The sequence below is a fragment of the Furipterus horrens genome, unplaced genomic scaffold, assembly GCF_987537825.1.
Source record: "Furipterus horrens unplaced genomic scaffold, mFurHor1.1.pri manual_scaffold_17, whole genome shotgun sequence".
Classification (NCBI taxonomy): Eukaryota; Metazoa; Chordata; class Mammalia; order Chiroptera; family Furipteridae; genus Furipterus; species Furipterus horrens.
Genome location: NW_028327187.1, coordinates 51169780 through 51181313, shown reverse-complemented (window position 1 = coordinate 51181313; position 11534 = coordinate 51169780). Strand labels below are relative to the sequence as shown.

Sequence of the window (11534 nt, the reverse complement as noted above, 5' to 3'; positions counted from 1 at the left end):
TCCTAGACAAGGGAAGATTAAAAAAATACATCTCCACCAAACCAGTATTACAAGAGATGCTAAAGGAAATGTTTTAAGAAAAAGAAGAAAACAAGAGGAGAGGAACACAGGTACAAAGGAAAATGAATAAATACAGGCCAATAATAACTTTAAATGTAAATGGATTAAATGCTCCAATTAAAAGACATAGGGTAACGGAATGGATAAGAAAACAGGACCCACATACTTGCTGTCTACAAGAAACACCCCTCAAAACAAAAGATTTACACAGACTGAAAGTAAAGGGATACCAAAAGATATTCCAAGCAAACGGACATGAAAAAAAAAGCCGGGGTAGCAGTCCTCATATCAGACAAAACGGATTTCAAAGCAAGGGCAATAAAAAGAGATAAAGAAGGATATTTCTTAATACTATCAAGAAGATATAACACTGATAAACATATATTCACCCAATGTAGGAGCACCCAAATACATAAAGAAAATATTAGAAGATTGCAAGAAGGATATTAAGAACAACACACTCATAGTAGGGGACTTCAACACTCCATTATCAACAATAGACAGATCTTCAAAGCAAAGAAACACCAAGGATATACAGGCATTGAACAACACACTAAATCACATGGACTAAACTGATATATATAGAATTTTTCACCCCAAAGAAGCAAAATATACATTCTTTTCTTTTTTTTTTTTTAAATGCGTCAACAATTTTATTTACAAATGCAGTGAAACAGAAAGGCTCACTAGTTTCTGGGGAAAATCCCTGGCATACAAACTATAAGGATTTTTCATTCATGACAAGCAGCAGCTTTCTAATGGGAACTGCTTAGGGACAATTCTGAAGAAAATGGAGCTCCCTTGATCAAGCAAATAAAATTTTATATAAACTAAAATTTTCAAATTGTAATATATAGTTGAAAAGAAAGACAGAGAAAGCAAATTTGGGGGTGCTTTCTAGTGAATTTTTCCATATGATTCTGTAGTAATTTACCATACATTACAATAAACAGAGGAAAGACAATTATATATTTATATTAACAATTTCAAATAATGTTTCAGAACCTTAAAAAAAAAAACAATAAAATAACCCTCTTCCAAACACCATTAGAAAGTCAAACAAGATTATCAGCCTCTTTTTTTCCCTTGTGCTTTTAAGATGCTGAACTCAGAAAAGTAAATACTGCACTTTTCCCCCATACATAATTACCTTCTTATAAATAAACAACAAAAATACAGGTTCTACCAAGACTACAGTGCTCTGATGTCATCTACAGAGACAAAAAAAAAAAAAAAAGGAGGGGTATTCTTTTATTTTTAAAAAGAGAGAAAAAAAGATATACAACATATATTTATAGATCTACATCAGCAGCAACCAACTCTTCTTCTATCTGCAACAGTGCTTTCGTATGGAGGGTTACATCACATGGCGGTGGGCCGTTCAGATTTGAATCTGAGATAGCAGTCGTTGCAGTACAGTTGGTTGTTTCTGATTCTGACTTCGGCTCCTGAGGAAGAGCCTCCGAGGTCACGCTCACAGGCAGAACACTGTTGTGTAGCTGGGAGCCCGACGGTGCAGTTGAAGGGACATGGCTGCGTGGTGTAGGGGAAGGTGCAGTGGTGGTCTTCACAGGACTAGCTGAAGCAGGGGGGATGCTGGAGGATGGATTTCGCATGTAGGCACGGTTTGATGTGGAAACCAGTTGAGGTGGTGGACGACTGAAGTCTTGAACAGAGGAAGAAGCATAGACTCCTGTAGACTGATTGAGCCAAGGGGACTGTCTCCAAGAACTGGATCTTGGGGACTCCAGGTTATCTAGAGACTCACCTCTTCTCATAATCCCAGGCAGACAGATAGGCTCTTTGTTGACACTGGCACTACGCTGTTGGATCCAGCTGTTGTCGTTGTGAAGGGACGTCCTCTTCCTCATTTCCTGAAGGATCTGTTGTCTCTCCAACTCTGCTTCTGATGGGACTTGTTCCTTCTTGGAGCTCCTCTGTGATGAGCTACCGTCTCCAACTCGGTCTAAATATTTACTGCTTCCATTTTTGTTTGTGGGGTGATCATCCAGCTCAGTAGTGAACCTGGATTTGTTCCTGTCACTAGGAAGCAAACCTGGAGATTCTTCCTCTTCCTTTGGTATATCATAGGAATCAACAGGCCTTCTATACTGGTATATTTTGACTGATGTTTCCCTCTCCCTCTCCGCCTGGCCCATCTGTTCCTCTGCATCGGGCTTCTGTTCCTCTGCACGGCGCCTCTGCTCCTCAGCCTCTGCCTGCTGCCGCTTCTGCTCCTGCTCTTCCCGATCCTGCCGCTCCTTCAGTTCTCTGTCTTTCTCCAGAGTGAGTTGTTCCTGCAGCTTCCTTCTTTGGTCCTCTTGCCACTGTCTCCTCTCTTCTTCTCCTGCTCGGGTTCCTTCCCTGTAGGAAGACTTGGACTCTTCACCCCAGGTGGCTTCCAAGGTGGCAACAGCGGGCTCCCGTGGGGTCAGAGAAATGCTGTTTGAGTTCAGGACCATTAGCTCCTCATTCAAGAACTTGTAATTCTCTCTCTCGGCCTCCTGTTTAGCCCTTTGCCACTCTTCCCTTAGTTTCTCCTGCTCACGTTGATATTTTTCCTGCAGCAGGCGGTCCTGCTCCTTCTGTCAACTCTCCTGCCGCTTCCTCTCCTCCTCTTGATCCCAAGCCCAGTGACTGGGGGCACTGATGGTTGGAACTGGAAGATCAGGAACCACAGAATCAGAGCTTCCTTGTTCAAAAAATCGTGATCTCCTTTTTAAGTTTTTCAAAGAAATAGGTTCAGATGCTTTTAGTTCAAAAGTATTGCTTTCATCAGGAATTCCATTGATTTCCTTGGACTCGGTATTAGAATTCTGAAGGCTTTCTGAGAAATCAGTCGTTACTGATAGATTTGAAGCTCTGTCTGAGTTGTAAATTCCAGAAGTTGCATCAATCCACTTTGTTTCAGGTGAACCAGACTTCCATACCGCCTGATATCCATTACTAGGTTTCCAGTTTCTTGAGCATTAGCCATACTTTCTTCCCACTCTTTTGTGTCCTTATATGAAAACTTAGTGTTGTTGATGGCAATAATTTCATCATCTACCTGTAGCTGAGAAAATTCTGCTGGGCTGCCTGCTTCAACTGATGCTATGAAGATCCTGGAAATATCCCATTTTACTGTAAACCCAAAGTCAAGACCGTTCCCAGGCATCTGGTTTATGCTGATTCTCATATCACTGAACTGATCCTTTGATCTGGAGATCTCTATCTGTGGTGAGTTTCTCCCTTCTCCAAGCTCGGACATTGAACTGGGGCCAGATGTTGAAGACAATGTGGCATTAGCACTGGCAGCCTGGTCCGTGTAGGATCTCGGGAGCGATGAGATTCCCCTTGACTGAAAGCCAAAAGGTCTCGGTGTGACCACAGATGTCAACCTAGCTGTATCAGTTTTCTGGAGAGAAGCTGAAACTCGACTCGACTCCATTTGTGTACTCAGCAAACGCTGAGAAGACAGAGGCTGGGCGTTGTTCCTCCGTGGCGCTTTCAGAAGGACGCTGAATTCCAGCTGTTAGAGTGTCCTCTCTTTTCACCCAAGTTGTAGAATCTTGTTTAGGAATTTCTATAAGAGTAGTTGCTCCCTTCTCTTCTACTCTCTCACTCTGGTGACTTGCTTCTGACATCGTTAATGTCGGGGGAAGCTTGTCTTCGTTCAATACATCATCATCAGAATATATTCTACTCCTTGATGTAATTGTAGACGTTTCATTTCGGGATTCCCTGTCCTGCAGCATTTCCTTAAATGTCTTAGAGCTTCTCTCAGATTTCTCGAGCACCTGCTTTTCAATTTCTTCCCTCTCTTCTTTTTTCTTCTGCAAATCTGAAGTGTAGCTTTTTCGACGATCTTTCCATTTTGCAAGGTCATCCTGCCATTTCTGATCTTGTTCTTTTAATTGTGATTTTATTTTCTGCATCTCCTCGTAACGCAGCTGACGCCAGTTTTGAACATCCTCTGCACTGGCATCACTCATGGACTTGCTCCCATTTGCACCATAAATCTTTTGAAAGAGTCTTGGAAATGTTCCATCTGTTTCTGTACAGACTGGACTTGTCCAGCTTCTTCTGTTATCCTCATTTTTGTCCGGCTTCTTCTTCCTCAAGGGTGCTAACATATAGGATGGCTGTCTACTTTTGTTGGGTAGGAAACGATTGAACGGTAAAGCAGACTTTGGTTCAATAGCCAAAATCCTTCGATAGGACATATCATTTTTATTAAAATCCTGCATTTAGAATGTAAATTCAGAATCTGTGTCACTTTCGCAACCTTCCCGTCCCCCCCCTCAGTGTGATATCAGATGAGCAGCTTGTGAATGACCTAGACCCTAAAGAGTCCAAGCTTTCAAATGAATCCTCTCTCTTATGGTTGCCTGGAGGCACAGGAAATTCTCCCCGGTCAGCACACCAGATGTCACGGTAACCACTGTCCCAGCCACTTCTTTTCGGGCAGCTGGAGTCTTCAAGTGCGTTAGTCAGAGCTTGTCCTAAAAGATTCTCAAATGCTCTCAAATTAAGATATGGACCATTATAGTAGGGGCTACTTTGTGCTTTTCTTCCCAGCCAGTACAATGTTATCAAAACATTTTTCACTCTCCTATCAGTCTCTTCTTACTTGACAGTGACTCGATTTGATAAATCCTGTAGATCTCCGGGATGGAAAAGCTAGGCTTCTTTCAATCCGATCTGTTCACAAGCTTTCAAAAAAACGTTCATGTTATCCAAACCTGCTATTGGTGTGGACAGTCTACTGATCTTCTTAATGACACCAGGTTTAAGCTTATTAATCAAGTCACACAACAGAACACCATTCTCCAAAGAGGCTCGAAAATCCTTTGTTTCAAAATTCTTCTCAGTTGCTGCCTCCACCCATCTTTGGGCTTTGGCGAACGCTACGGCGCAGTCGGCCTCGATCTCCTGCATAGCTCCCAGCGCAGGAATAGCTGCACACAATTGCCCCATTCCCCGCCAAGAATCCTGTCCCGCAGGGCAGTGCGGCCCCGCACAGCGCACCGCCCTCATCTGCTCCATTATCTAAATCACATGGACTTAACTGATATATATAGAACTTTTCACCCCAAAGAAGCAAAATATACATTCTTTCCAAATGAACATGGACATTTTCAAAGATAGACTACATGATAGGACACAAAAGAAGCCTCAACAAATTCAAGAAAATTGAAATCATATCAAGCATCTTTTCAGACCACAATGCATTGAAACTAAAAATCAACCACAGAGAAAAAAATATAAGACATTCAAATTCATGGAAAATGAATAACATGCTATTAAATAATGAATGGGTTAACAATGACATCAAAGAAGAAATCAAGAAATTTCTCTGCTTAGTCTTTTCAGTGACATGGGCAGTTATACGCATGGGATACAGTATTATTGGGCCACTGTGAATGGAGATGGAATAACCAGTTCATCTCACGTGCATGGTCTAGACATAGACAAAAAAAAAAATTTATAGAAACTAATAATAATGAACACACAACAGCCCAAAACCTTTGTGACACAGCAAAAGCTGTCCTAGGAGAGAATTTCAGAGCATTACAGGAATATATGAAAAGTATAGAAGAATCTCAAATAAAAAATAGAACCCTAAAGCTACAAGAACTAGAACACCAACAACAAACAAAGCCTAGGCCAAGAAGAAGGAAGGAAATCATCAAGGTCAGAGCAGAATTAAATGACATAGAGACCAAACAAAGAGTTCAAAAGATCAACGAAACTACGCTTCGTTCTTTGAAAAAATAAACAAAATCAACAAGCCCTTACCAAGGCTCATCAAGAAAAGAAGGGAGAAGATCCAAATAAACAAAATCAGAAACAAAAAGGGATAAATCACGACTGATAACCCAGAAATACAAAGGATTGTAAGAAATTACTACGAACAACTGTACGGCAAGAATTTTGACAACCTAGAAGAAATGAACAAATTTCTAGAAACATATAACCTTCCAAAACTGAATCAATAAGAAGTATAAAGTCTCAACAGAACAATAAGAAGAAGAAAAAAGAAATTGAAACAGTAATCAAAAATCTCCCGGCACACAAAAGCCCTGACCGGATGGCTTCACAGGTGAATTTTACAAAACATTTAGGGAAGAACTAACTCCTACCCTCCTCAAACTATTCCAAAATATCCAAGAAGAGGTAAAAATCCCAAACTCTTTCTATGAAGCCAGTATTACCCTAATTACAAAACCAGGTCAAGACACAACAAAGAAAGAAAACTACAGGCCATTATCACTGATGAACGTAGATGCTAAAATCCTTAACAAAATATTGGCAAACAGGATCCAGTAATACATCAAAAAGATCATAAAACACGATCAGGTGGGATTCATCCCAGGGATGCAAGGATGTTTTAATATTCGCAAATCAATAAATATAATACATCACCAAAACAAAATGAAAGACAAAACTCACATGATCATATTAATAGATGCAGAAAAGGCATTTGATAAAGTACAACACCCATTTATGATGAAAACACTCAGCAAAATGGGAGTAGAGGGAGCATACCTCAACATAATTAAGGCTGTATGTGAGAAGCCTGAAGCCAACATCATACTCAATGGACAAAAACTGAAAGCATTCCCCCTGAAATCAGGAACAAGACAAGGATGTCCACTCTCACCACGCCTATTCAACATAGTGTTGGAAGTCCTAGCCACAGCAATAAGACAAGAAAAAGAAATAAAAGGCATCCAAATTGGGAAAGAAGAAACAAAACTATCATTATATGCAGATGACATGATAGTATACATAGAAAACCCTACAAACTCCACTAAAAGACTACTCGATATAATAACTGAAATTGGCAAAATAGCAGAATAAAAAATAAATATACAGAATTCTAAGGCATTTCTGTACACCAACAATAAAATATCAGAGACAGAGACAAAAAAGAAAATACCATTTACTACAGCAATAAGAAAAATAAAGTACCTAGGAGTAAACTTAACCAAAGAGATAAAAGACCTGTACTCTGTAAATTATGTAACATTGAAAAAAGAAATTAAGGATGATACAAATAAATGGAAGCAAATACCATGTTCTTGGACAAAAAGAATCAACATCATCAAAATGGCCATACTACCCAAAGCAATTTACAGATTCAATGCAATCCCTATTCAAATACCAATGACGTATTTCATAGATCTAGAACAAATACTCCAAAAATTCATATGGAACCAAATAGCAAACACAATCTTGAAACAGAAGAACACAGCAAGAGGAATCACAATACCAGACATCAAACAATACTCAAAGCCACTGTGATCAAAACAGTCTGGTATTGGCATAAGAACAGACATATAGATCAATGGAACAGAATAAAGAGTCCAGAAATAAATCCAGGACTATACAGTCAACTAATATTTGATAAAGGAGGAAGGAACATAAAATGGAGTGAGAAGAGCCTCTTTAACAAATGGTGCTGGGATAACTAAACAGGGACGTGCAAAAAAATGAAACTAGACCACCAACTTACACCACACACCAGAATGAACTCAAGATGAATCAAAGACTTAAATTTAATCTGTGACACCATAAAAGTCCTAGAGGAAAACATAGGCAGAAAATTTTCAGATATCCCATGTAACGATATCTTCAAGGATGCATCTCCTAAGGCAAGAGAAATAAAGGAATAAATAAAGAAATGGGACTACAACAAACTAAAGAGTTTCTGCTCAACAAAAGAAAACATCAACAAGTTGAAAAGGAAACCAACCATATGGGAAAACATATTTGCCAATGACATCAAAGACAGGGGACTGATCTCCAAAATATATAAGGACATTATACGACTCAACATCAAGAAAACAGACAACCAAGTTAAAAAATGGGCACAGGAACTGAACAAACACTTCTCTGAAGAGGACATACAGAAGGTCCATAGACACATGAAAAAATGCTCATCATCATTGGCCATCAGAGAGATGCAAATAAAAACCACAATGAGATACAATTTTACACCTGTCAGAATGGCCATCATCAACAAATCAACAAAGAACAAATGCTCAACATCACTAGCCATCAGAGAGATGCAAATAAAAACCACTATAAGATACCACTTTACACCTGTCAGAATGGCCATCATTAACAAATCAACAAACAACAAGTGTGGCGAAAATGTGGAGAAACGGGAACCCTACTGCACTGTTGGTGGGAATGCAGACTGGTGCAGCCACTATGGAAAACAGTATGGAATTACCTCCAAAAACTAAAAGTGGAACTGCCTTTTGAACCAGCGATTCCACTGCTAGGATTATACCCCAAAAATCCTAAAACCCTAATTCAAAAGAATTTATGCACCCCTATGTTCATAGCAGCACTGTTTACAATAGCTAAGTGCTGGAAACAGCCTAAGGGGCCATCTGTAGATGAGAGGATCAAAACACTGTGATACATTTACACCATGGAATACTATGCAGCTGAGAGAAAGAAGGAACTCCTGCCATTTGCGACAACATGGATGGAACTAGAGAGAATTATTCTTAGTGAAATAAGCCAGGCAAAGAAAGAAAAATACCATATGTTTTCCACCTAATACAGGAAACTAAAGAATAGCATAAACAAATGAACTAAATAGGACAAGGAGCAGAATAACAGTCAATAGGGGGGGAGGGAGGAGGAAGAGAAGGGTGATAAGGGAAGGGTTTAGTCAAGGAACGTGTATAAATGACTCATGGACTTGGACAACGGGGAGGGATATGATTGTGGGAGAATGGGTGGGCTAGGTGGGGGGAAACAATGGGGGAAAAATGGGACAAATGTAATTGAAAAATCAAAAAATAAAATTTAAAAAAGTGTATAGCTTTTAAATTACATTTATCTGGGTCTTTTACAAACCAATATGAGGACTTCCAGGCAAGATGGGGACATAGATAGACACACCTGGCCACCTTCCACAATGAAAGAAGGATCACAACTAAACTCAAAAGAAAAAACACCCAAAACTTCCTGGCAATTGAACTGTATTGAAGTCTAAAAACCAAGGATTTAAAGAAGCTATATTCATCCAGATGGTTAGGAGGGGTAGAGATGTGGATCTGGGGCAGAGAAGATGTCGTGTGGCAGCAGCAAGGCAGCAGCAGTGAGGTGGTGGCAGAGGCGGTCAGTGGAATGCGTGGTCCCACATTCACATGTGGTGGATAAAGATTGCGAGGAATACCTTGAGAGTGAGCGATCCTGGCCCCAGGCGAGACTACTTAGCCCAGGGTCCAAGCGCTAGAAAAATAAAGCCTGTGAAAATCAGTGGGGGTTGGGGTGGTGGAAGAAACTGCTGGTCTCTCAGGAGAGTCTGTTAAATGGCTTGCATGGACCTAGAATGTATGCAAACCCACTCAATCTGGAGAATACCACCAGGAAAACAGCTAGAGGGGCACCAGTTGCATATGGGAAGGGAGTGAATTGACTGGAAATGGGGCAAATTCCAAACAAGCCTCCAATAGCCAGGCAGTGGCATTTTCCCCTCTCCAAACCCTCCTTCACATACAGAGTCACGAAGCAGTGAAGGGGGTTGCCCCTCACTGGTGAATGCCTAAGGCTCTGTCCCATGCAACTTAACAGGTGCACTAAGACAGGGGATCAAAACAACTCTACCTTATACAAAGAAACAAACACAGGGAGGCTGCCAAATTCAGGAGACAGATATGGCCCAAATGAATGAACAGAACAAAACCCCAGAAAAAAGAACTAAATGAAATGGAAATACCCAACCTATCAGATGTAGAGTTCAAAACACTGATGATAAGGATGCTCAGAGAACTCATTGAGTATGGTATAACCATAAGGGAAGAAATGAAGGCTACAGTAAGTGAAATAAAGAAAAACTTACAGGGAATCAACAGTGAAAGGAAGGAAGCCAGGGTTCAAATCAATGATTTGGTACATAATGAAGAAATAAACATTGACCCAGAACAGAATGAGGAAACAAGAATTCAAAAGAATGAGGAGAGAATAAGAAGACTCTGGGACATCTCCAAAAGTGCCAACATCAGAATCATAGGTCTGCCAGAAGGAGAAGAGGAAAAACAAGAAATTGAAAACTTATTTGAAAAAAATAATGAAGGAAAACTTCCCTAATATGGCAAAGAAAATAGACATACAAGTCCTGGAAACACGGAGACCCAAACAATTTGGACCCAAAGAGGACCACACCAAGACATATCATAAGCAAAATGCCAAAGATTAAAGGTAAAGAGAGAATCTTAAAAGCGGCAAGAGAAAGGCAGAGAGTTACTTACAAAGGAGTTCCCATAAGACTATCAGCTGATTTTTCTAAAGAAATTTTGCAGGCAAGAAGGGACCAGCAACAAGTATTCAAAGTGATGAAAAGCAAGGACCTACAACCAAGATTGCTCTATCAGCAGTTATCATTTAGAATTCGAGGGTATATTAAGTGCTTCTCAGACAAGGTAAAGCTAAAGGAATTCATCATCACCAAGCCCTCATTAAATGAAATGTTAAAAGGACTTATTTAAGAAAAAGAAGATTAAAACTATGAACATTAAAATGCAACAAACTGAACAACTAAATCTAAAAAGCAATAACAAAAACAAATGAAGCAAACAACCAGAATAGGAACAGGATAATAGATATGGAGATCATTTGGACGTTTATCAGTGGGGAGGGGAAGGGGAATGAATGGAGGAAAATATACAGGGATTAAAAAATATAATCGGTAGGTACATGATAAGCAGGGTGGTTTTAAGAATAGTAGAGGAAATGGAGGAGCCAAAGAACTTATATGCTTGACCCATGGACATGAACTAAGGTGGGGATTGTTGGAGGGAAGGGGGATATCGGTCAGAGGGTAAAAAAATGGGAAAAAAAATTGGGACAACTGTAATAGCATAATCAGTAAAATATGCTTTAAAAAAACAGAGGGAGGGAGAGAAGGGGATAAGTAAGGGAAGGGTTTAGTCAAAGAACATGTATAAATGACTCATGGACATGGACAATGGTGAGGGATATGATTGTGGGAGAAGGGGTGGGCTGGGTGAGGGAGAAAAATGGGGGCAAAATGGGACATCTGTAATTGAAAATCCCAAAAATAAAAATAATAATTATAATAAAAATAAAATTACAAATTACATGAAAAAATAAATAAATAAAAACAATCTGACAATTTATTTTAATTGAACTATTTAATCTATTTATATTTAATGTGGTTATTGATATGGTTGACTTTAAGTCTAAACTATTGCTGTTTGTTTTATAATTGTCCTATTTGTGTTATATTATTTTTTCTTTCCTGTATTTTTCTTAGTCAATAATGTGTTAGTAATTTAATTTATATTCTCTGTTGGGTATTGAGTTATACATCTTTTAATCAACTTTTAGTGGTTGCTTTAGGGACTATAACATACATGCTTATCAAAGTTTATTTTTTATTTCTATTTTATTACTTTACAAACAATGTAAAAACCTTATGACAGTATAATTCCAATTCTGACTCA

The 11534-nt window shown here is 39.3% G+C and overlaps 1 non-coding gene and 1 pseudogene across 1 annotated transcript; one reads left to right on the top strand and one right to left on the bottom strand.

The window, feature by feature from the left end:
- Nucleotides 1-1306: 1306 nt before the first annotated feature.
- On the bottom strand, nucleotides 1307-4980 carry LOC149990985 (LIM domain only protein 7 pseudogene; annotated as a pseudogene).
- Nucleotides 4981-5383: 403 nt separating this feature from the next.
- On the top strand, nucleotides 5384-5513 carry LOC149990984 (small nucleolar RNA SNORA20). Its single transcript, XR_016508808.1, has one exon. It is a non-coding gene; the product is annotated as a small nucleolar RNA SNORA20 (small nucleolar RNA).
- The last annotated feature ends 6021 nt before the right edge of the window (nucleotides 5514-11534 follow it).